The 23,328-nt window shown below is 49.0% G+C and overlaps 1 protein-coding gene across 1 annotated transcript in view; it reads right to left on the bottom strand.

Moving 5' to 3' along the window:
* Positions 1–20,861, bottom strand: part of SMCO4 (single-pass membrane protein with coiled-coil domains 4) — a 69,965-nt gene extending 49,104 nt beyond the window's left edge. Inside the window, exon 1 of the mRNA XM_082845226.1 lies at positions 20,787–20,861. The gene's annotated coding sequence lies outside the window, so the exon portion shown is untranslated. The remainder of the gene's footprint in view (positions 1–20,786) is intronic.
* Positions 20,862–23,328: the final 2,467 nt, after the last annotated feature.

Here is a 23,328-nt window from a genome sequence, read left to right as displayed (position 1 = left end):
ACCCAAAACCTATGGGATGCAGCAAAAGCAGTTCTAAGAGGGAAGTTTACAGCTATACAAGCCTACCTTAAGAAACAAGAAACATCTCAAATAAACAACCTAACCTTACACCTAAAGTAATTAGAGAAAGAAGAACAAAAAAAACCCAGAGTTAGCAGAAGGAAAGAAATCATAAAGATCAGATCAGAAATAAATGAAAAAGAAATGAAGGAAACGAGAGCAAAGATCAATAAAACTAAAAGCTGGTTCTCTGAGAAGATAAACGAAATTGATAAACCAATAGCCAGACTCATCAAGAAAAAAAGGGAGAAGACTCAAATCAATAGAATTAGAAATGAAAAAGCAGAAGTAACAACTGACACTGCAGAAATACAAAGGATCATGAGAGATTACTACAAGCAACTATATGCCAATAAAATGGACAACTTGGAAGAAATGGACAAATTCTTAGAAATGCACAACATTCCGAGACTGAACCAGGAAGAAATAGGAAATATGAACAGACCAAGCACTGAAATTGAAACTGTGATTAAAAATTTTCCAACAAACAAAAGCCCAGGACAAGATGGCTTCACAGGCGAATTCTATCAAACATTTAGAGAAGAGCTAACATCTATCCTTCTCAAACTCTTCCAAAATACAGCAGAGGGAGGAACACTCCCAAACTCATTCTATGAGGCCACCATCACTCTGATACCAAAACCAGACAAAGATGTCACAAAGAAAGAAAACTACAGGCCAATATCACTGTGAACATAGATGCAAAAATCCTCAACACAATACTAGCAAACAGAATCCAACAGCACATTAAAAGGTTCATACACTATGATCAAGGAGGGTTTATCCCAGGAATGCAAGGATTCTTCAATACACGCAGATCAATCAACGTGTTACACCACATTAACAAATTGAAGGAGAAAAGCCATATGATCATCTCAATAGATGCAGAGAAAGCTTTCGACAAAATTCAACACCCATTTATGATAAAACCCCCCAGAAAGTAGGCATAGAGGGAACTTTTCTCAACATAATAAAGGCCATATATGACAAACCCACAGCCAACATCGTCCTCAATGGTGAAAAACTGAAACCATTTCCACTAAGATCAGGAATAAGACAAGGTTGCCCACTCTCACCACTACTATTCAACATAGTTTTGGAACTTTTAGCCACAGCAATCAGAGAAGAAAAATAAATAAAAGGAATCCAAATTGGAAAAGAAGAAGTAAAGCTGTAACTGTTTGCAGATGGCATGATACTATACATAGAGAATCCTAAAGATGCTACCAGAAAACTACTAGAGCTAATCAATGAATTTGGTAAAGTAGCAGCATACAAAATTAATGCACAGAAATCTCTTGCATTCCTATGCACTAATGATGAAAACTCTGAAAGAGAAATTAAGAAAACACTCCCATTTACCATTGCAACAAAAAGAATAAAATATCTAGGAATAAACCTACCTAAGGAGACAAAAGACCTGTATGCAGAAAATTATAAGACACTGATGAAAGAAATTAAAGATGATACAAATAGATGGAGAGATATACCATGTTTTTGGATTGGAAGAATCAACATTGTGAAAATGACTCTACTACCCAAAGCAATCTACAGGTTCAATGCAATCCCTATCAAACGACCACTGGCATTTTTCACAGAACTAGAACAAAAAATTTCACAATTTGTATGGAGACACAAAAGACCCCGAATAGCCAAAAAAATCTTGAGAAAGAAAAACGGAGCTGGAGGAATCAGGCTCCCTGACTTCAGACTATACTACAAAGCTACAGTAATCAAGACAGTATGGTACTGGCACCAAAAGAGAAATATAGATCAATGGAAAAGGATAGAAAGCCCAGAGATAAACCCACGTACATGTGGTCACCTTATCTTTGATAAAGAAGGCAAGAATATACAGTGGAGAAAAGACAGCTCTTCAATAAGTGGTGCTGGGAAAACTGGACAGCTATATGTAAAAGAATGAAGTCAGAACACTCCCTAACACCATACACAAAAATAAACTCAAGATGGATTAGAGACCTAAATGTAAGGCCAGACACCATCAAACTCTTAGAGGAAAACACAGGCAGAACACTCTATGACATAAATCACAGCAAGATCCTTTTTGACCCACCTCCTAGAGAAATGGAAATAAAACCAAAAATAAACAAATGGGACCTAATGAAACTTAAAATCTTTTGCACAGCAAAGGGAAGAAACCATAACAAGACAAAAGACAACCCTCAGAATGGGAGAAAATATTTTCAAATGAAGCAAATGACAAAGGATTAATCTCCAAAATTTACAAGTAGCTCATGCAGCTCAACATTAAAAACACAAACAACCCAATCCAAAAATGGGCAGAAGACCTACATAGACATTTTTCCAAAGAAGATATACAGATTGCCAACAAACACATGAAAGAATGTTCAACATCATTAATCATTAGAGAAATGCAAATCAAAACTACAATGAGAAATCATCTTACACCCGTCAGAATGGCCATCATCAAAAAATCTAGAAACAATAAATGCTGGAGAGGGTGTGGAGAAAAGGGAACCCTCTTGTACTGTTGGTGGGAATGTAAATTGATACAGCCACTATGGAGAACAGTATGGAGGTTCCTTAGAAAACTAAAAATAGAACTACCATACGACCCAGCAATCCCACTATTGGGCATATACCCTGAGAAAACCATAATTCAAAAAGATTCATGTACCAAAATGTTCACTGCAGCTCTATTTACAATAGCCAGGACATGGAAGCAACCTAAGTGTCCCTCGACAGATGAATGGATAAAGAAGATGTGGCACATATATACAATGGAATATTACTCAGCCATAAAAAGGAACGAAACTGAGTTATTTGTAGTGAGGTGGATGGACTTAGAGGCTGTCATACAGAGTGACGTAAGTCAGAAAGAGAAAAACAAATACCGTATGCTAACACATATATATGGAATGTAAAAAAAGAAAAAAAAAATGGTCAGAAGAACCTAGGGGCAAGATGGGAAGAAAGATGCAGACCTACTAGAGAATGGACTTGAGGATACGGGGAGGCGGAAGGGTAAGATGGGCCAAAGTGAGAGAGTGACATGGACATATACACACTACCAAACGTAAAATATAGCTAGTAGGAAGCAGCCGCATAGCACACGGAGATCAGCTCAGCGCTTTGTGACCACCTAGAGGGGTGGGATAGGGAGGGTGGGAGGGAGGGAGATGCAAGAGGGAAGAGATATGGGGACATATGTATAACTGATTCACTCTGTTATAAAGCAGAAACTAACACACCATTATAAAGCAATTATACTCTAATAAAGATGTTAAAAAAAATCATCTCAAGATAATTATACAGTCATTGCATGTGTGTAGGCTAAAAGTATTAATGTGTCCAGGGTGTAAATTTAAAATACCTGTTTCTAAAATCCTGTTTCAGCATCTCTTCATTTTTTACAATACTGGGCCAGGGCACTTGAGAGTGGCCATGTGGTTATTAATAAGGACTCCTCAGAGCTCTGGTCCCAGCAAATGAAGCATACATCAGCTACTCCACTGCAAAACCAAAAAGAATAGGAAAATCTTGGAAAAATTCTAGTTAAAATTAGGGTCCTTATAGTTCATCCTCTCCCTCTTGCTTTGGAGGAGGGAGTTTACAGGAGAGGTCAGTTACTAAGACTCTTAGGGAGGGGACAGTTTCCCAGGTCGCTGCTCCTATAGCTGAGGACTGATTTCTCCAAGTCATGCTGGTTTAAAACAAAGACGGAACATGTGTAGAACATGGGTTTAATATTATAATAGATTGCTTATGGTGTCACATAGTTTATATATCTGCTCAGAATTCTGTAAGAATGAGATCCAATAATTGTCTTACTGGTTGCTTCTGAATTGAATTTCAGGTCTAGAATGCCATTTTCCTTTCTCTCTCTTTTTTTAAGAGTGTCATTTTCTACATAATGAAGGTAAATTAAAACCCAAATTAACTATAAAATAAAATAAAGACAGAAAATAATAACCTGTTCATTGAGTTCTGGGTGATTTCATGTATACTGTGTCATTTACATCTCACCCAGCTCTTTTAGATATTATTATTATGCCCAATTTATAGGATACAGACTCAGAGGTTAAGTAAAAAGCTAGGAAATGACTGGGAGGGAAACTAGGTTGGGTCCAGCATCCAACTAGGTTGCTGCCCCCAAGCCCCACTGCATACCTGCCAGCGGGGACAGCACTTGAAGGGGGCATGCTTTCACTTTCAGAAGACAACTGATTTTATTTTTATTTATTTATTTAAATTTAGTTATCTATTTATTTTGGCTGTGTTGGGTCTTCGTTGCTGCCCTAGTTGCTGCGAGCAGGGGGCTACTCTTTGTGGCGGTGCTCGGGCTTCTCATTGCGGTGGTTTCTCTTTGTTGCGGAGCATGGGCTCTAGTTGCGCGGGCTTCAGCAGTTGTGGCGCGTGGGCTCAGTAGTTGTGGCTCACGGGTTCTAGAGCGCAGGCTCAGTAGTTGTGGCACACGGGCTTAGTTGCTCCGCGGCACGTGGGATCTTCCCGGACCAGGGCTCGAACCCGTGTCCCCTGCCTTGGCAGGCGGATTCTGAAGCACTGCGCCACCAGGGAAGTCCCCAGACAACTGATTTTAAATAAACTCCTCCTCTGATGTGTCCGATACTTTCAGAGGAGGCTATGGCGTATGCTACCTCAAAGTCTCAGGTCTGTGATGTCCCTTGAGAATCCCTGTCTGTGAACTGGGGGTGATGAAGGCTCGCTGGGAACATCAGGTGAGGCCATGTCTCTGCAAAGCACCCAAAACTCCAACACATCTACAAATATAAACAACCTCGAGCAGCGGCATTGCTGCTGGGACTCTGTAAGCAGCTCGGGGGAAGAAACTGCAGAGCAAGACAAAGCAAACGCATACCCAAAAGCTTGTGTTTCCTTCTCAGAAATGTAGGGAAGATAGAGGGATATTCAGGTGGACAGCCCGTGCACGCAGGGGAGGAGGTTGAAATGACTCCATCACCACCTACATTTTCTCACGGACCTCACCCCCTCACTGCACTCACTCTAGGTCTTAGGCAAGAACACCTAGAGCAAAAGAGTGAAACGGAAGACAAATCCAACCAAGAGTAAAAATTCTGAGGATTCTGTGGTCCAGTTATAGCAGAGCGATAGCTTAAAACATAACTCCATTTGCACACAGAAGCCCCCTTGAGTTGGGGGGTCTGCAACCTCAACACCCACGGCTGGCCCCTCCTGGGAGGAAGGTCACACCTTGCCTCACAACAGGCCCAGGAGCTGCTACCACACTCCCCACTCCCAACTGGGCACGTCTTCCATTCCCAGGGCTCCCAAGACCAGTGTGGCGTGGTACAAAAGGCCAGACTCTGGTCAGAAGGACCTGGGTTCAAATCTCTGGCCCTGTTACTTACACAACAGGTCTGTTGGCAAATTACTGCATCACTCTGGTTCTGTTTCTTGGCCTACAAAACGGGGACAGTAATCCCCATTTTCGAAAGTTGTTGTGAGGATTAAAAAAAAAATAATGTACATAAAAGGTCCAATCAGCAACTAGCAGCTCTTACTAATATAAACAGAAGCCAACCGGCTCTGGGTACTAACTAAATTTCATTCTTTAAAAGAAAAAGGTTTCATGAAGTTAGTGAGGACCGAGCATTTTCACAAAATTCAAGGAAGCAGCGTGGGAAGACTACACTCCCCTGGCTTCTGGAAGGTTTCTGAAACCTCTCCACCACCGGCGCACCTACAGGAACGGAGAAGTGGCTGGCATGTCTCCCTACCTCCAGACTCTTCACACTTTATAAATATACAACACGACTGACCAGAGAATGCCCGTTGCCAACCTCCTGGGCAAACAAGTCCAACAGGATTTGATCCGGAAATTAAATGTCCAGGCAGCCCAGCCACGCTCAGTTCAAAATAGATCTCCGTGACCTACTTAGTCTTCTAGTACCATTCCCAAAGCCAAAAGCAAGCAGGCGGTGAGATGGGACCACTGACTTCCGCAGGGCCCTACACAGAATCCTTGGCTTTCCTGTCATTTGAAATGTGCACTGAAACAGTGATGGCTCAAAAAATTATCTTGGGGGTAGCCAGACAGAAGCCCTAGCTTTAAAACAGCTGATTCAAGTGGTTGTTAAAAAGCAAAGAGTCCCAAAGTCATGCTGACGATTCACCCCCCTGACCAGCCCCTATGATGCATTTTCATTCATTTAGACAAAGGGCTACCACCTCTCTTGACAGTTGCTTTGCAAGCTACCTAGCCCTCACCCTCCTAGATGTTTCTGGAGTAGCCGCGTCTTCTCCAGGACACAGTGGGCTCTTTGAGAGCTGAGACCCTGTCTTCTTTATTGTGATATTCCACAGTGTCTTGCATAGCACGGTGTCTTGGTGCAGAAAGACGCAAGCACTGCATCCACCGTAAGATGGGGAGAGCCTTCCCTCACCAGCCACAATCCTCCAGGCCCCACCCACTCCTGTGTTTGTCTCCTCAAGATTAGGGAATAGAAAGAGACAGACTGGTACTTGCTGTAAAGACGAGGAAGACAGACAAAACTAGGGAAAGTTGCTGCATAGTTTCAACCACCATGTGGCTACAAAATGACCTCCTCCATTACAATTCATTTCACTAGGCGGATGTGAGTCTTGGGGAGGTTGGGGGGTGGGGGGCGTGGACCAAGGACCTTGGCAGAGTCACATGCCAGTAAAATCCCAGAGCATCCCAACATACAGGCAGGCAACGGGACCCTATATATCACCAACTAAGCGATGGTGGAGGAAGCACGCTGATGGCCCCAACCAAAGAAAACAAGCCAAAGCAAAGCTGCCACTCTTCACAGCCAAATCCTCCCTTCTCAAGTCTCTGGGGTCAGCCACAGACACTCCTCCCCCCACCACTGAGCACTCAAAATTCCCATCTTAGACATTTCCTTGGTAGGCCTTTAGTTTACTTAGCGCTTTTCCCCCATCATGACATTTAATCCTCTGCAATCACGGGAGGCAAGCAGAACAAGCATTTTTATCACCCACTTAGAAATATGGAAATTGAGGCCAAAGCGTGTCAACCACGTGGTAAAATCAGGACTGCAGCACAGAACTTGTAACTCCAAGTGCAATCCCTTTCTCTAAAATCACCCCGCGCCATGCGCCCAGACCCGAGGAAGCCAGGTACCTAAGCTCTAGGCCACTGCTCCTTCCACTGTCCCCTACGGCTGAGCACCTGCTGGAGACAGAACTCTTAACACACAGGCCTCGCCACCCTGCCACCCCACGTACACACACGCTTCCACGGGTCGAACAAAGACAAACAGGATTACGGAAATCATCAACCCTGGTGTCACTTATGTCAGCCACTCGTGCCCCGAGCCAGGCTCACCACGCTCCTCCCTGTAAAAACGCAAAGCCCAACCCTAGAGCTGTCAAAGGAGACACACACACGAGACACACACAGGCTCTCTGCGATCAAGCGGCGATCGTGGGGCAGGGTAAGTAATTACAGACTCCAACAGCCACAAACCAGAGATCCCAGACCTCCGAGTATCATCGCCCTACATCCACATCCCGCCTCTGGAACTCCTTACTCTCTGTGACCTTAAGCAGCTGTGTTTCTCCAAATCTCAGCTTCCTCGTTTATAAAATAAGGAGTTTAAAGAAAGGATCTCACGCTGAATGTACTTCATGCCACAGAGCTTAAAAATGGTTAAAAAGGTAAGTTTTATAGATTTCGCCACAATAAAATAAAATATGTCAGCATTTGTATTTTTTTAAAAAGAGAACCTTACAGGTTCATAGTGAGGGTCAAATAAGAGTGTAATGGCAAGTTCTTACAGTGTACAGCACATACTGGATCCTAATAAACAGCTATTTATTATTTGTAGCAATTTTTATAGCTCTTATTATCTAGACAATACATGCTCAACATGGAAAATGCCAAAAAACAGAAAGATAAAAAACCTCCTGTAATACCAAAATCCAGACACAACCACTGAAATTAAATTCTTTGTAGTATTTTTCTAATGCAGAGACTTTTCTTAAATTTGGAATATATAGACAACTCTGTCGTCATGATCCATTCTTTTCTGCCTCACCAATAATTGCAAAAACAACTCTCATGACAACATCCAAAAATAAAGGCACTTTGTTTAGCACAAGGATCAAAAGTTGCATGAAACTTGAGACGGGAACAAGGAGCTCACGCTGAACAGCTGGGGACGCCTGCCCCCAGAGCCAGGAGGGGGGTTCACATCAAATCCCCCCACCTGTTCCTCCTTCCACCTCAACGCTCACCCAGAAAGCAAGACACTGGGGATCTGGCCAAGCAGGACAAGGGCCGCAGGGAAGCTCCTGGAAGCTCCGCATGTGCCAGGCTCCCACTGCCCTCAGGGAGCTCCCACCATAGGTGCAGGCGAATCACCCCAGGACCTGTGCAAAGGGCTGCGAGGAGCACAAGGAAGGAGACACGTGTGACAACCATGTCATCCAACCCCCAGGTTAAAGATGCCCCAAGGCTGCAGGGATGAGACCAGTCTCGCTGCGGGGCCAGGAGACTGAGCTCTCAGGGTCCTGAGCTAACTCACAGATGCCCAGTTTAAAAAACCAAAACCAAAACCAAACAAACAAAAATCAGGGCCCATATCTTGTACTTACGTACAAGCACTTCTTTACCAAGTGCTTGAGATCCATCAGCACAGAGACAAAGGCCACCTGGGCACAGTACAAGTAGCCTGTTCTACGAGAACCCTTGGGGCCCTGCCTGGCTCCCACTCTTGGACATGGCCTCCCTGCCTCTAATGCGGAATCGAGGCCAGACTCCACAGACTCCTGGGGACGCTACCTGATTCAAAGTTTCCTGTAGCGTCTGGCAAACAAGGAAGCTCTTCTGCTGTACTGGGGAAGCACCCTCAGAAAAGACTCTGGAGAGGAACTACAGTCCCACAAAACACACTCTAACGCTCTGTCTCTAGCCAGGCACAGTCTGCCTCACTTTCATTTGGCGTGGGTGTGTGTTTTGCTGGGAGGCAGGGGTTAGTGAGTGACTGGTGCCCAAAGGCAGCTCCTGAAATCCTACAGAGGAGCAGCTGCTCCTAGCGCCGGGGAATTCTATTTCCATCTCCGCTTACACGGAACTATCTTCTAAAGCGGTGCTCCCTGGAGGGCGGCGGCACCAGGGGCCTCCCGGATCACCTCCCTGGACGGGCTGCTCCTGGCACCGCCCTCGCAGGCGGAGGCCGGGAAGAGCGCCTGAAATCAAGGCCACCCGTGGCCCGCTCCTCCGGAGCCCCAGTCACAGACATGCCAGGCCCTTTCCTTTGGAGGCCTAGGGAGGAAATTAAATGTGAGCCAGATAAGGAGATTCCCTTCAGCTCTGACGCCAGGGAATCCAAAGTTATGATTCCCCCCAGGACCACGCAAACCAAACTGGCACGGGCCCCGGACCACGGGGCCAGCCACACCTGGAGTGCCTTCTTCTCTGTAATGACGGCACTCGCATCGCAGGCCTGAGTGTTTTTATAGCAAATGTGAATGAGAATGTAAAACTCTGCAGGCCAGTGACAAAGTGGGTGGCAGTGAGGGCCCCGGGCCGAGTGAGTGCAGTGACTGCCCGACAGGCTCCTGGGCTCTCCACAGGTGCTTCTGCAAGTCCCTCCCTGCCCTGTATTTTCCAGGCCAAGGGAGGCCGCTGCCCGAGGCGGCTGACTCACCTCTTTTCACGGCATAGTGACTTGATCCACAGATGGATGTGGGGAGCTGAGCGCCCTGAGCTCGCACTGACCTCGCACTGACCTCAGCAGTTTCTAAATCTGCCAGGGCGAGGAACACCTTCACCATGGGCACAGCGTTCACCAGATGGCCCGGGGCTGGCGGGCAGGCGCAGCTCCCACCAGGGCTGCCACGCGTGCCGGGCTTCCCAGCAGCCCTGGCCACCCCCAGCCTTGTCTACTTTCTCTTCTTCATGCTTGTGGTTTCAGTGTGGGGAAGCGGGTGGGTGGAAAGGCATCCAGAAGGAACAGAGAACCGACTGGAAAGGGCGGTGGATCAAGGGTCAACAGAGCACTGACGTTTCAAAAAGAAACTGCCGAGTAACAATCACTGCAAAACATCTCGGCGCACGGACGAGGCGCTGCGATGGCCGTCTGAACTTGGAAAAACCCTTGACGAGCTGGTCCACACGCCAACACTGCTGTCGGCATGCTCGCAGACTCAACAGTGGCTCCCGTCTCGCGGGGGCAAAAGGCCAAAGCCTCACGAACACACACGCGTGCGTACGTGCATGCACACACACACACGACTTCCACGTCACTGTCCCCATACCAGTCTGGCAGGCGCACATGCCCACCTCAAGGCCTCCGTGTTTGCTGTTCCCTCGGCCTGGACCACATCCCCTCCATACCTCAGCTCCTCCACCCCTCCCCCCTCCTCCACGTGGAAGCTCAAACACTACCTGCTCAGCAAGGCCTGCCTGCACCACCTTTCAGCACCTCACTGACCCCCTGCCCCAGGCACTGCCCGGACTTTTCAGCAGCCATTACTACCTCGCATACCGTTCTGGGTCGGACAGCGTCCCCTCAAATCCACGTCCATCTGGAACCTCAGAATGTGACCTCATTTGCAGAGAGGGTCTTCCCAGAAGTACGTAGTTAGGATGAGGACACACTGGAGGGGGGTGGGCCCTCATAAGAAAAGAGGGGCCACAGACCCGGGAAAGAGGCCGTGTGGTAAGGGAGGCAAGAGAGCAGAGCTGTGCAGCCACAAGATCCAGGCACCAGGCATGCCGGCACCACCAGACGCTGGGGCAGAAGCAGGGAACAGGTCCTCCCTCAGAGCCCCAGGGCACAAGGGGGTAAGGTCCTGAGGTTTACGCCATCCGGCTTGTGGTCCTTTGTCACAGCACCCTAAGAAACTAGGACACGTACCATCAACTATAACCAGCTACTGTCTGCTGCCCCTCAGGAGAAAATAAGCTCCAGGAGAACAAGATTTTGACATCCTTTGCTTGGTGCAAAACGCCCGACACACAGAATAGCATCCAGCTGAATAAAAGAATGTATTTGCCGAACAGCTCTTGAGTGAACAAAGACAAGCCTAGAAGGGAGACAGGGGTGCTATACCCACCCTACAAGAGGGCAAAACTGAGGGGCTAACGTCCCAGCTCTGCTCAGAGACAGCAGAGCCAGGACCAGAACTGAACTGGGACCCAGCCTGCTCCTTTGAGAAGTAACCCTGAGCAACTCCAGGTGCCGAGCAAACAGCTGCTATATGCGGCACTCCGTGAGCACACGTGTGGAGCGGAGGGCAGGCAGGGCAGGCTCCAGGCTCGCCTGTCCTCGTTAGGGCTGTGACCCCGAACCAGGGAGCTCACCGGGTCTCAGGGTCTGCATCTGCGAATTGAGGGTGGATCACAAGCCAGGGCGACTTGCTCTCCAAGGAGCAAGCAAGGCTTGTTTTAATCTGTGCCGCTTCTGAGAGGCCCTCTCAGACCCCGGGAGCCAAGGTGACATCTCCGTGCCACTGATGCCCACTTAGGGCAGCACCTCCGGCACGCACCACGCGCTACTCTGAAACCTCTCTCACACCGCAGGCCACTTGATCTTGCTTTCGTAGTTCCCTTCCACACACACTACTGGACTCACGTCTCGGGCCTCTGCACCTGGCATTCTGTAAGCCCTGCAGTCTGCCCAGGCCCTGCCTGTGTCCTCGCCAGCCAGCTCTGGTCCTCCCAGGCCCGCAGACACCAGGCTCCTCCACCGAGCTCCACTCCCAGGAGTGAGGTTTCCTTTTGCCCACCTGCGCCTGGGCGGCCTGGGCGGCTCTGCAGCCTTGAGTACAGTCCTCCCCACACTCAACCGCAGGTCTCTCCAGTTTGGGTGAACCATCAGCAAACAAATCAGGGACTTCAGACGAACCTGCCGTCGTACACGCACAGGCACACGTGCGTGGTCGGGGGTATGAAGCAAGCACAGACAGCATCCCAGGGCCAGCACTGTTAGGGCTGTGACGAGGCAGAAGGTAAAGCGTGAGCCAGGCAGACCCAGGCGTGAGCCCCAGCCCCGCCCCACTATGGGTTACGCTTCCGTTACCTTCCCTGCACTTGAGCGACCTCAGCTCACAGCGAACTCAGTAGCAGCAGACAGCAGGCTCTGCAAAGCGCCCAACGCCGTGTGCTTCTCTTTTCCTGCATCTTGAAATGGGCAGCACGTGGCCCATTCACCCTGCGTGGAGAGCAGGGTAAGGAGCCTCAACCTCCCAGGGCTTGGAGACCTGGTCCCACCTCTGCTCTGAACGACCAGGCCCGTAGCTGCACCTCACCTCTCAGGGCCTGGCTCGGCCTCCTCCAGAACAAAAGGGAGAGGCAGCACGAAGGATCGCCAGCACCCAATCTACTTAAGGAAAGGGAAGGCCTCTGCTCTGGGGCCTCGGCGTCTCACAGCAGGACTGGTGTCGGAAGAGGACATCCAGTGTGCTCTCCTGCCCAACCTGCTACCTTCGCCGGCTACCCTCCCACAACCCCAGCTGATCCAGGTCTGCCTCTGCCCTCCTTGACATTCGTTACTAGAGGATGTGCATTTTTACATTTAGCAAATGTGACGCTCATTCATGCATTTAAAAAACACTTATTAAGGACAGGAGGACACAAACAAGCGTAGTAGTTGCTTGCAACTGCTGAGTACTCACTGGGTAATAGGCTCAGAGCTTTACAAACATTATGTTCTGAATCCCCGCAACAACCCTGTGAGGTGGGTACTGATACTATTCCTGGTTTACAGGTGAGGAAACCGAGGCCCAGGGAGAAAGGATAACCGTGCTTAAGTCACACAGCCATAAACGACGGAGTGGGAGCTGGAAATGATCCTAGAGTCTCTTCACCACCCCGGGCTGCCCCTCCATCACTCCTTCTCCCTGGCCCTCTTTGAACCACAGGTAAAGGACGCTGTCATTCAGTAAGTCAGAGCCTCCCAAAACCCACTGGGCTGCTCAGCCTGCAGGGACGGCCCAGGTGACGGCCTCCAGATGTGTCCTCTACCAGATCAGGCCCCTGGAACACCTTCTAAGGAACCCTGCTCAGAGACAAACCATCACAATATTCCCATAGCAAACCAGGGAAGTGGGGCACGGATCACCACACTGCTGGAAGGAAAGCCCCATCACACGCAGAATCACGCTTCACTACATGCATGGAGGCTATTTCAGAAGCAAGAGAGTCTGATTTTCCACCATGTGATCCTTATACGTTCCCCCAGTTCAGCTCACCAGCCTGGAATCCCTGCCTTGGCTGTGCAGAACACAACTGGTATCAATGTGCTGCTTATAAGCACTTGCTTCCTCGGGGAGAGGCTCGCAGAAAGACTCTGGCAAGTGACACCAAAATTACAGTGCTCTATTACAGTGCCCAGCCTCTGGGAAAAGCGGAGAGAACGTGAAACCAGGAGCGCTGGCTTCCAGGGCCACGTTGCCACCCCTGGCGGCAGGACACCCTGAGCAGAGCCTTGGTCCTCGGGGGCTCAGCTCCCTCATCCTCCATGGTTATGATAGACACCTCCCCCCCCAATTAAGATCCGGAAGCCAAACGAGTCTCATAGCCATACCAGTGATGGGTGAAAGGCCTACTAAACACTGTCCATTTCTATCACCTAGCAGAATGGCAGCCTGTGGGAAAATGGGCAGCCTCATACACTATTGGTAGTTTAAACCAGTACAGCCCTGGCGAGCACAGTGTCGGGATTTGCTGTAACAGTTTAAATGAGTAGAACCTGTGGCATACTGATTCCACTCTTAGAGAAACACACGCATGTGTGCATAACAGCATGTATGTATGAAGATATAATAGCAAAACTAATGAGTCCCTTCATATGCCTATCAATGGGGGACTGACTCATAAATTATGATATATCTATACTATAAAATGTTTTGTAGACAAATTAAAAGAGAGAAGAACTACATGCAAGAAAAGATCTACAAGATCCATTATGTGAAAAGATAAAATAATGAAACGATATATATCATGCAATCAGATTTATGCTTACAAAAGAAACAAAACTGTATGTGTTTGCGTCTGTATAGGCTGATGGAAATTACAATGAGTTAGTGCTGAGGACCCAGCAGGGAGGCGGCACGGGGGGAAGGGTGCCAGAGGAGGGAGGACTCTACATCTGCTGTTCACTTCTCCACTATTTGGATGGGAGGGTGAGGTGCACGAGCATAATATATTCATGTATCACCTATATCATTTAGAAAAAAGCCATCGAACTGATTTCAAAATAGCACCACAGCCACCGAAACAGGGTTTCGTGTTCTGGTGTGAAACTGACAGAGCAATCTGGACAAGTTTTGGTGCCACACTCCAAGGTCTTCCCAAGAGTGACTGATAGAGTTCAAGTGCAGTCTCTAAGCCACAGATGACAAGACTGGATCGGGATCAACAGGGAAGAAGGGAAATGCCGGGTGCAAGGAAAACTTTGGGGTAAGCTCTGTGGAAGCTGCAAACCTGTCCTGCCCTGAACCCGCTTGGCTCCAGGACGCACTTTTCTGAGACTCTCTTCCCTCTCACCTCCATAGGATGAGAAGAAAGTAAAAACCAGATGAAGAGAGAATTCCCTTTCCCGCAGCAGAGAGGAGGCCACCTGCTGTCGCCAGCAGAGCTGCTCCCAGGAGGAACCAAAGAAAAAGCCTGGCCAAACTCCACCTTCCCGACAGAGGCACTGCGTGTCAGGCTCCTGGGGCTGCAGGGACAGCCAAGGCTGGCAGCCTGAAGCCCACCCATTCGAGTCCCTCCACTTCAGCAGACAACCAGGCCAGCCGCTATTCACATTCAACAGTAAAATCCAAACTGAACCAGGATACAAATCAGAGGGTTCTTCCAACAAAACAGCAACAAGGTGGAATAAGGAGAGAGAAATCAGTGGTATCCTGGATAAACATATAGCTACTATTTCTGCTTGTCCATAGTAACACTTCTGTAAATTCAAACATTTGATAAATACCTTTTTTGGCTTCCTAGTAATAATTAAAACAAACACGCAGCCCAAACACACACACGCAGCTAAACATGGAGCAAAAAAGGAAAACAGAGGGGCTTTGCTTAGGACATACTGCTCAGGAGGCAGCCTGACAGTTGACATCCCCACACAAAACGCTCTCCTCCCATTAAATAGGTACCCTGTTAGTGCGCCACACTCACTGGGCACTTCAACAGTCCACGGCTGGGGGCTACCCACAGGACAAGGAAAAGAAGTCCCATCTCGGAGGGAAAGGGGTGACCATCGAACAGTAGGGGAGCGGAGTCCTTGTGCAGTGACTCACCGCAGAGATGGCCGTGACTATGGACACCAGGAAGCAGGCAGACCAATAAAGTAACTCTCAGCCGCCTCTCCATGAGGACGCAGCCCAAGCAAAGCCAGAACCCGACCAACTGGCCAGAGCCCAGCAAGAACAAACTATCTGAAGGGCACGGCTATTATGCACTCTGGAAAACGGACGCCTGGGCAAGTTTCTTACAGACTCTGGCACTGACTAGGGGAGAGGGCACGGCACCAGCATATTTCTGATGCGGCAGTGGTGCGTCCTATGATGGGGACATGCGGACGCTAGCAACCAGGACCAACCGTGTCCCCTCGCTCTGACTCCGGTTCTCCTGAGTATGGCTCAGCTCCCCACCGAGGCTGCATCCTTCAGGGGAGGGTGTTCTTCCCTCCTTGCAGGGCTGGCCACCACTGAGAACTCGCCCACCTCCACTCCCCGTTCCCGACCAGCCCCTGCATGCTTGGTGACCACAAGTCACCCCCGCCTAGAGGCACATCAGCCCTTGGGGAACAGCCCGAACTGAGGACCACAGCCACTGTGGTCCACTGGGTCCACCAGGGAACTGTGGGGTGCCGACTGCACCCCAGGGAGACTTCCTCCTTTGGGGGCTTTTCCCCTTCAACAGTTTCACTATACATTTGAATGTTCAAACCAGCACTTCTCTGAATGGGGCCTGAGAACCTGACTTCCATCCTGAGATGCTCCAGAAAAGGCAGAAACTAAGGCCAGGGTGGGTGTGCAAAGACAGGGGAAGGCGCTTTGGGGTTTTCCTCAGGCACCTTTCTCTGGCTGTCATGAGAGACCAAAGGAGGCAAATTTGAGTTTCTACAGAGATGCTTGCAGTCTACAGACAGTGTCTCCACTACCCAGCTTGTGAGGATGAGAGGGGCAACAGGGAAGGGGTGAGGAGAGAAAAGAGGGCTTGACTGCTCGTTCTCTCAACCCCAGTCCAGAGCACTGAGCACCATCCATGCTGGCCCGTTCCCTCTGCTGCATCACCCCTGCCACCATCTTAACGTCTTGAGCTCAAGCCCTCATCCTCTCTCATGCCCATTGTCTCTCTTCAGGGCATTTCATAGTCCACACAGCCTACGGAGCCACCCTTCTAAACCACAGCCTCCGGACGGAGTCCAACCTTGGCAGGGTGGGCGCGACTTCTGCCTGCCCAGGCTGTGCCGTCACAGAGATCACAGCTGCTGCTCGGACTGTGACACATGCCACCCCGCCCCCAACTATGAGGATGCGCAGGCTTCTGTTTCCTCATCTGTGCAACGGGAGTAACAGGATCGCCCTCCAGAGCTTCTACGGGGGTTAATCCAAGCTGAGGAGAGCCCGGCTCTCCAAGAATGACCACGACTCTCCCTGTCCCCAAGCTGGCTCCAGCCTCTCTGCTCTTCACCACCTCGCGGTGCTACCTCCTCGTAGCGAATGAATACGAGTAAACGCAGAAGACGGTATATCCGAGATCTAAAAATGAAGGGGCGTCCACATTAGGCTACCAAGATGTAGAGGACCCCAAAATTAACTCATTATCAAAATAATGTGAGAGGAATGAAGGGATGGGAAGAGAAGGAAACATTACTTTGGAGGGACTGCTTTTAAAATAGACAGCTCTGTGATTTTTTTTTAAAGACTTCATTCTTTCCAAAGATTTAGGAAGATTACATTTCAAAAGCTCACAAAGGAGACCCTTCTGTTTTTTTTAAAAAAACTATTTCTTAATTAATACCTTCAGAGAACTAAGAAGTACTTTTATAGACTGACTGAATCTTAATAAAATTCTCAGAGAAATTCTGGCATCAGTCACAACAAACACCCTCCTGGAATTTAATTTCCTTTTCCGCATACAACTTACTATGGCAACTCATTTATGATGCCACCGCAACCAGTCAAACTCTGCTTGGAGCATAAGAACTTCCAAGCCCCACAAGACAGCCTATAGCACTCGATACAAATTGGCCCCATATTTAGCCAAATCCTACATCTAAAACAGACTTCCCCCACACCAAACTGTCCAGGTTTTACTGGCAAAGTCAACTCTTCCATCTCCTTCCCAGACCACATCTGCACTGCCCTCCCACCTTATACTATAGCTCTAACAATGCCTCCTACCAGCTCGAAGTCCCAAAACTCAGTATCTTTTCCCTGTCCCACAAAATGAATAAAAGAGGAGAGAAGGGCACACAATGGGCAAAGGGGAAACTAGCTACATCCATCTTCAGCCTCCTACCAAAGACATGTCCCTTCTGGCTTCTGGCTTGGTTTAAGTCCCTCCTTTTCTTTTTTTTTTCTTTTTTTAAAATTTTTATTGAAGTATACAGTTGATTCACAATGCTGTGCCAGTCCCAGCAATTCCCTCCTTTTAGATGACGGTAGGTCCTAGAATATCCACTGCATGTGCTGAGGATGGAGTGGGCAGCTAAAAGCTAAAAGAATTATTTATAAGTACAAAAATGTACTTTAAAAGCCTTTCTCCCTCGAGGACAATTCCTACTGGAAGACTTAATCCCATTATCCCAAGTGCCCATGGGCGAGGGGAGAGAAAGGGCTGGATGCCAACCGTCACTGAGCACCCACTGCAACTCACAAGCGCATCACATTTAATGCAAGGCAGATACTATCATCCTGATTTTACACACGGGGAAATCGGGCTCAGAGGGATCAGGCAATGGGCTCAGCATGTACACCAGGCCCATCAGACATCCAGACTCATGGACTCATAAGCTTTACCCTAAGCACCTGGGTGTCCCCAGGTGCTTAGGGTAAAACACTGTCCTAGGTTGGAGGGCACTTTACAAGTTTCCACATTGCTTTTCATATACGAGATCTCATTCAATATCACAGCCCTGTAGGATAGTTAAGAATTACTTTTCCACTATTGTAAAACACTGTTTGGTTTCAAAGATCACCGGTAACTTGTGAAAGCCAGTGGTAGCACTTAGAGTTGTACCCTGTCTAAGCTTTGTTTCCACACCTCACAGCGCCAGATCAATGGTAGGGGCTCAAATGACAACTATTATTAGCAACACGATTTTTATTCATTTAATAGCCCTCAGCTAAAGTAAAATTTATACACACACATATAAACTACAGATATTTTAAAGATTCAACTTAATTACCTGCTAGAGAGGATATAATTTTACCACTACCTCAAACTTAGAGATAACCACTAACTGCTGCTGCCAAGAAACTGACACAAAAGGATTACTGAACGTGATGTGGTCAAACCCAATACGGACTTTGACAGCTACGAATGGAAGAGAACACGGCAGGAGCATTCAGTTATGATAAAACACACAGAAAATCCTCCTCTCCCTCCAGCATCATGGCTTGATCATGAATGTGCTGTGTGACCCAACCATGTCATTTCAGCTCTGTGATGACCCTCAATGTCCAAAACGAGATGGCCGTCAAGTGACACGGATGTTCTAGTGAGAGGCCACCCAGGAGGTCTGGGGAATAGGGGTGGGGCAGATACATTATTACCTTGAGCTATTTTTAATGTGCTGCATCTAATGCATTGTTTGCCTCACTTAATTTTACTCACTTGGAAAGAAACCTGGGAAGTTCAGAAATGCCAGATGCAACAGGGATCAGCTCCCCACTTCTCAAGCTAAAACGGAAAAGATGACAGAAGTGTGTTGGTACAAGGAAGGCAGCATCAGTCAGACAGGAGGAAATCTAGGCTACTATGGCAATGAGAGATCCTGGGGAGGTTCTTCGAGAAAGGCTGAGCCAAGACCCATCCAACTGAGCATCTACTCCAGGCTTGAAGGTTCAAACAAAAGAATAAAATTCAGGTCCACAGATGAAACATACGTAATTTTTTTAAGCACAGTTAACAGCTTTATGGTAATGACAACTGGACAGCCATGTACACTAATTGCCTACATGAGAGCAATGTCCATACTGTAAATCTAATACCAATTATTATTAGTTTTGGGGTTTGTTTTACTTTATGCAGCCTTTCTTGCTTCTTAGCTGTGTTCAGTCCACCCTAATTTCTTTGTAATAGGCTGAGTTTGATTTTGTGTGGCCGATCTCGACCTACAAGGAAAAAGATGTCAGTCTCCCTCAGACACCTTCTCCTGCGCCATCAGACTGTCTAGCTCTTTATTTATACACTATTTTGCAGATAAGGAAACTGAGTTCCAGAGAGGGGAAGTGATGCATCCAAGGCCATAATCCTTGCTAATATATCTAGGACTAGCACAAGGGCTCAAGGCCTACAATGTAGATCTCCAGCTCTATCACTGTTGCAAATGACCTGGCATACTTGTGTCGTGAATATGAAGTTTATTTGGAAGGGGAAGAAAAAAAAAAAAAAAAGCTAACATGAGTCATCTCCTTTGTCAAGGGGCACCACACAGATTGTTCTAATAAAGCATCCAGCATCTCCAGAACCACTTGTTTCTGAAACAGCCAACCTCAGTCCCAGAGAATAAAAGGCCATGTCTTATGCCCCTTTTGGATACCCACGATCCTGTGAGCAGATGCGCTGCAGGGCTTTGGGGATCTGCTAGCCCAGCCCAGGGAATCCAGACATTGCCGGTACTGGAGAGGGAATGGGGGGGGGGGGCTAGGGGAGGGTCAGAGTTGCGTTTTCTCCCGGCAACAGTTATGATTTCATGCAGCCCAATCTTACTCCCCTGGGAACATCTAAATATCCCATCCACTCAGGGGTCCCTCCTCAACTTCCCCAGGACAAAAGCACTGCAGTCTGGGAGGTGAATCTGGCAGACCAGGAGGGACGGTATTTGACCCAAGCCTTAGAGGAAGCACCGCTCCGCTCCCTCCTCCACCAGTTACTGGAACTCCCTACCGGATCTTCAGACGCCAAGAGGCGTCCCCCACTCTGAGCCCGACCCCTCTTTCAGCGTCTGCCCCAACAGAGGCGCGAGGAGGCAAAGCCCACTGCCCATCGCTCTACCCCACCACCCACTCGCCTCCGGTCCCCCCAGTGGCCGCCCCCCGTGGGCCTCCCTCCCTCCTCACTCGCGGGGTCCCCGCCGGACACTTGCCTGCTCCAGCCCGAGAATCTGAGCGCACCCCTTTCTCTCCGCCCGCAGAGGACCCGCGTCTCCTGCCTCCGGCCCAGACCCCCTTATCCCCGCGTCCCTCCGCGCCCCGGGTGTCAGCCGTGCACCCGCACTTCCCGCCCGGCCCGTTCTGGCTCTGTCCGCCCCAACTTTTCCCGGCCGCGGCGCCGGCCCCGCAGCGGCGGGGATCCCGCGTCCCGCGCCGCGAATGGCGCGCGGGCTCGTGTCCCCTCGGCCCCGGCCCGCCCCGCCGGCACGAGTTGCGCTCGGGACTCGCTCGGCGCCCGGGCCTCGGCTGTCCGCCCGGCGCAGAGGAGGAGCCGGCGTGGCGGGAACCGCGCTGTCCCGGCGCCGGCACGCTCGCCCGGTGCCCGGTGCCCGCCCGCGGCGCTCCCTGCCCACCTGCCCGCCCGCGCCGCCGCCGCTCACCTCCTCCCGCGCCGCCGCCGCCACTGCCGGGAAGACGTGGCAGTGGCCGCCGCTCGAGCTCCCCGCCTCGCCTCTTCTCTCGGCGTCCGCGCGGGCGGCTCCGGCGCGCCGGACCGCAGCGCCAGGCGCCCTCTGCCGCCGGGAAGGCGAATCCTCTCGCCCTAACCCTAACTCGCCGGCCGCCCCCGCCCCAGGGCTCGCTCCCAGCCCGGTTCCGCTCTGCCGGAGACCCTCCCTTGTGGCGGCCCCGGCCCCGCCGCTGCCTCCGGGGAGCCTGCCCTGACCAGCCAGCCTCTCGGCGCCCTTCCTCCGTGCCCCACCTGGGTCGATACATTTCCTGCTTCTCTAAATCTGAATGCCTCGCCTACGAAAAAGTAAAATAGGGTTGGGGAACAAACACCACGTCTCTCGTGTTCGTCATTCTCTCTCCTAGGGCTAGGTTAGCGCCCTGCCTGGAGTACCCAAGGGCGCAACAAATACTTCCTGAAGCAGTGAAAGGGTGAATGAAGGAGTAGATTTTGGCCGCTCTCCACCCACGTAGGCTTCTAAACCTCCAGAGGACAGATATCCCCACCTGGATTTTTTGTTGTTGTTGTAAATTACACACACACACACACACACACACACACACACACACACACACACACACTTGAGCAGTGTTGCATGAATAAATAGGATTCACAATTCCCCACCTCACACTAGCACCAAAGTTGCACAAGGCCCGCAGCTCAAAGTTACTCAGGGCCTTTAGTCAAACAGACTTAGGTTTTACATAGATCTACCACTTAAAAGCTGGGAACTCTCGGGAAAGCTAATCTCCCTGGGCAGTTACCTCATCTATAAATTAAGAGTAATAAAATCTACTTCATGGAGTTGTTGTGAGGATTAATTGAGATCCTGCACTCTGTGTAAAGCACTTTGCTCAACCCCTCCACCCCACCTATACTGTATCTAAGTGGTAGCTGCGGTTACTATTATTACTAATCTAGTAGGTAATAAAACTACAGGCAAAAATTAAAATAATGGCTACCTTTCCATCTGGGGACACCTTAATACCCTTGTATGTGGGGTATTGTCACCTACCCAGGAGAGCCAGCCCCGGGAGCAAGGCCTTTCCAGTCACTCTTCTTCCCCACCCCAAAGAATTAACGGGTCTTGGGTTTTAAGACCAGTTATGAGCTGGTCTTAAGAGCTGTAGAACTGGCTCTCCTGTAGGTTTTCCCCCGGGGTTTCGGTGGCCAATCTCTTAATGAACAAGTGTTTATTTTATTGCAAAGGCAGTCAATGTTTAAGGGCCCCTGTGGTCTACAGATTCTTCCTGTTTTCTCCTTGCCCTCTCTCAACACCTTGAGGCTGTCTTTTCATTTTTAACAGTCTCCTTCCTGCTCTGCACATAAAACAGCAGTGAGTGCAATGAAGTGGCATCAGACAGGACTGGGCTGGAATCCCAGCCCATCCGCCTTGGGCTTTCTGCACCTCAGTCCCCTCAATTGTAAATTGTGGAGAATGATGCTTATCTGTGACATTGAGAGAATTGGTGATCCAGTCTGTGAGTGAAGTCCCTGGAACATATAGGGTTTAATAAAAGGCAACTATCGATTCATTTATTTAACAAGCATTTAGGGAGCATCCACTGAGTGTTGTAGGTGCTGGAAGAGTGAGGGAAACAAACATTGGTGAGGTACGATTCTTGCCCTCAAAGGAGTCTGAGGTCTAGTGGATGAGACAGGCACCCACACGCTAGGGCAGAGGGGTTGGAAGGATATACACGCTGCTAATATGAAATTAGCAAGCCTCAGTTCCAAATTGGGGCAGTGTTTCTGCAATATGGATTGCTTTAATTCATTATAATTGTAAATGCCATTTTCCTCTAAATATGGACATAACTTTCCAAGACCACTGCAAAAAATTAATGGATAATTTTGTGAGGCAAACAGAACCATTTGATGTAGGGTTCAGTCCCTTAATAAGGTGACTCCAAATGCTTCCTTATACTAGAAATAACATGTACATTGTGTTTTTGTGAGAGTACCAGAATTTATAAGTTAAAGTTGCATATCTTGCAATGCATATCTAAGAGGGAAAGTCCACATACTGTGGACCTCTAATGTATCACACCGCCTACCCATGCCCATGATGTAGCCCCCTCCCGTATTAACCCTGGGCTTGGCCACACGACGTGTTTTGGCCACTGGGACATCAACAAACATGGCAAACGCAGGGATGTTTGATGAGCACGTGTGCCTCACTCCTTGCCTTCTTGAAACACTGTGAAGAAAGTGAAGAAATCTGGTCCAACCTCCTTAAAAATGAAAGACTCAGGCAGAGAGAGGCTCACCATCCCAGCTGTAGCAAACCCCAGCCAACCCACCAGCTGAATGTAGCCACATGAGTGAGCCTAGGCGCTGCTAGCCAAAATGACCCAGGCAACCCAATAGTTGTGAGAAATAAAATGGGGGTTGCTTTAATCCACTAAGTGCTGGCAGCAATAGATAACTGATAGACACATCACACACAGGCGTTTCGACAGGTGCAAGGTCTC

The sequence above is a fragment of the Leucopleurus acutus genome, assembly GCF_964270905.1.
Source record: "Leucopleurus acutus genome assembly, chromosome: 8".
NCBI lineage: Eukaryota > Metazoa > Chordata > Mammalia > Artiodactyla > Delphinidae > Leucopleurus > Leucopleurus acutus.
The sequence above is the reverse complement of the archived record's forward strand: the minus strand, read 5'-3'. Positions and strand labels throughout refer to the sequence as shown.